Genomic DNA, 2,952 nt, shown 5'->3' with positions numbered 1-2,952 from the left:
CAAATCTGTCGTTCTGCCCCTGAACAGGCAGTTAACCCACTGTTCCCAGGCCGTCATTGAAAATAAGAATGTGTTCTTAACTGACTTGCCTGGTTAAATAAAGGTAAAAATTAACTTGTAAGTCGCTCTGGATAAGAGCGTCTGCTAAATGACTTTAAAAAAAAATAATAATAAAATAAAATAAAAAAAACTGAAAAGCTGCTGGGTTTTTCACACTCAACAGTTTCCTGTGTGTATCAAGAATGGTCCACCACCCAAAGAACATCCAGCCAACTTGGCACAACTGTTGGAAGCATTGGAGTCAACATGGGTCAGCATCCCTGTAGAAAGCTTTCAAACACCTTGTAGAGTTCATGCCCTGATGAATTGAAGATGTTCAGAGGGCAAAGGGGGGGTCCAACTGAATATTAGGAAGGTAATCCTAATGTGTTGTACACTCAGTGTATGTTACTAATGGTTGCTACAAATCGAACCACTTACAGATTGGATTAGTTTAGAAAGAGTATGGTTCTCTCTATGTTTCTCTACGTTTCCTCTTCTGGGTTCCTGCCCTTTATCTTAGCCACCGTGCTTCTACACCTGCATTGCTTGCTGTTTGCGGTTTTTAGGCTGGGTTTCTGTACAGCACTTTGTGACATCTGCGGATTTTAAAAGGGCTTTAGAAATATGTTTGATTGATTGATTGAACTACCTTTGACTTACTGTGTATCACCATGGGTGCATCCTAAATGGCACGCTGTCCCCTATATAGAGCACTAATTATGACCAGGGCCTGATCACAAATTAAATCAAATCAAACATTAATTGTCACATGCACCGAACACAACATTTACATTTACATTTACTTACAAGCCCTTAACCAACATCGCAGTTCAAGAAACATTTAAGAAAATATTTTCCAAATAAACTAAATTAAAAAATAATAAAAGTAACACAATAAAATAACAATAACAAGGATGTATACAGGAAGCACCACTACAGAGTCAATGTGAGGGGTAGGGGTTAGCCAAGGTAATATGTCGGTGGGGGTAAAGTGACTATGCATAAATAATAGTGATAGTTCACTTCCTGTTCATGATCTATTATCTATGAAGGGAATAAAGTACAACCTGGGACGTAGAACATATCTTCAATGTCTCCCGCCCTGTGTAGCTTCAGGAATGTCTCAGGATGTGTAGCTTCAGGAATGTCTCAGGATGTGTAGCTTCAGGAATGTCTCAGGATGTGTAGCTTCAGGAATGCCTCAGGATGTGTGGCTTCAGGAATGTCTCAGGATGTGTGGCTTCAGGAATGTCTCAGGATGTGTGGCTTCAGGAATGTCTCAGAATGTGTAGCTTCAGGAATGTCTCAGGATGTGTAGCTTCAGGAATGACTCAGGATGTGTAGCTTCAGGAATGTCTCAGGATGTGTAGCTTCCGGAATGTCTCAGGATGTGTAGCTTCAGGAATGTCTCAGGATGTGTAGCTTCAGGAATGTCTCAGGATGTGTAGCTTCAGGAATGTCTCAGGATGTGTAGCTTCAGGAATGTCTCAGGATGTGTAGCTTCAGGAATGTCTCAGGATGTGTAGCTTCAGGAATGTCTCAGAATGTGTAGCTTCAGGAATGTCTCAGAATGTGTAGCTTCAGGAATGTCTCAGGATGTGTAGCTTCAGGAATGCCTCAGGATGTGTAGCTTCTTGAATGTCTCAGGATGTGTAGCTTCAGGAATGTCTCAGAATGTGTAGCTTCGGGAATGTCTCAGAATGTGTAGCTTCAGAAATGTCTCAGGATGTGTAGCTTCAGGAATGTATCAGGATGTGTAGCTTCAGGAATGTCTCAGAATGTGTGGCTTCAGGAATGTCTCAGGATGTGTGGCTTCAGGAATGTCTCAGGATGTGTAGCTTCAGGAATGTCTCAGGATGTGTGGCTTCAGGAATGTCTCAGGATGTGTAGCTTCAGGAATGTCTCAGGATGTGTGGCTTCAGGAATGTCTCAGGATGTGTGGCTTCTGGAATGTCTCAGGATGTGTAGCTTCAGGAATGTCTCAGGATGTGTAGCTTCAGGAATGTCTCAGGATGTGTGGCTTCAGGAATGTCTCAGAATGTGTAGCTTCAGAAATGTCTCAGGATGTGTAGCTTCAGGAATGTCTCAGAATGTGTGGCTTCAGGCATTTAACAGGATGTGTAGCTTCAGAAATTAAACTGACTGTAGCTGTTGAAATATCAATGTAAATGAAACAGATGAATACAGAATCACTTCTCATTTCGTCTCATTGGCAAAGCTTTGAGATGTTGGCAGTCGGCTTGGTGCAATAAAACCTGTTATTACACACACACACACACACACACACACCAGAGCCTCATCCTGTACTCCCCTTTTCTTCCACTGGAGGGTGATGTTTGGTTTAAAATCCTAAAGTTTTCAGACTGGGTATTGTGTAACATTTCTGTTTTGATGAACATCTTAATCAGTAAATGCCATTAAATGTTTTAAAAGTTCAGCTACAAAATCCACATTGTTAAATGGCATCAATGAACAAGTACTTTCTTTTTTTTTACAAACAGCAAATGTATTCTGATGTGATCTTTCCAAACACAACATGTACTATGTATATGTCTCCCCCCAACAATCCCAGCCAGTGTATTGTGGCTGTGAATGATGGCCTTTCTGAAGCTGTACCAGTACCAGAGCATTGTATGACCACAGATGATTTTAGGGCTAAATTGACATGTTCTTCTCTCCCCAAATAAGCCTTTTGTCTCAAGCCCTTTGAAATTGATGTGAAAACACAAAATGCTTCAGCGACAGTGTTTAATTAAAGATGCCCACACATTGGAAAGAATTCACAAAAAAAGTGAGCAAACTGAATGCTATTGGGCCCTAAACAGAGAGTACACAGTGGTCGAATACCTGACCACTGTGACTGACCCAAATTTAAGGAAATCTTTGACTATGAACAAACTCAGTGAGCAT

This window comes from Oncorhynchus masou, unplaced genomic scaffold (genome assembly GCF_036934945.1).
Source record: "Oncorhynchus masou masou isolate Uvic2021 unplaced genomic scaffold, UVic_Omas_1.1 unplaced_scaffold_1975, whole genome shotgun sequence".
Lineage (NCBI taxonomy): Eukaryota > Metazoa > Chordata > Actinopteri > Salmoniformes > Salmonidae > Oncorhynchus > Oncorhynchus masou.
This window is presented reverse-complemented; position numbering follows the sequence as displayed.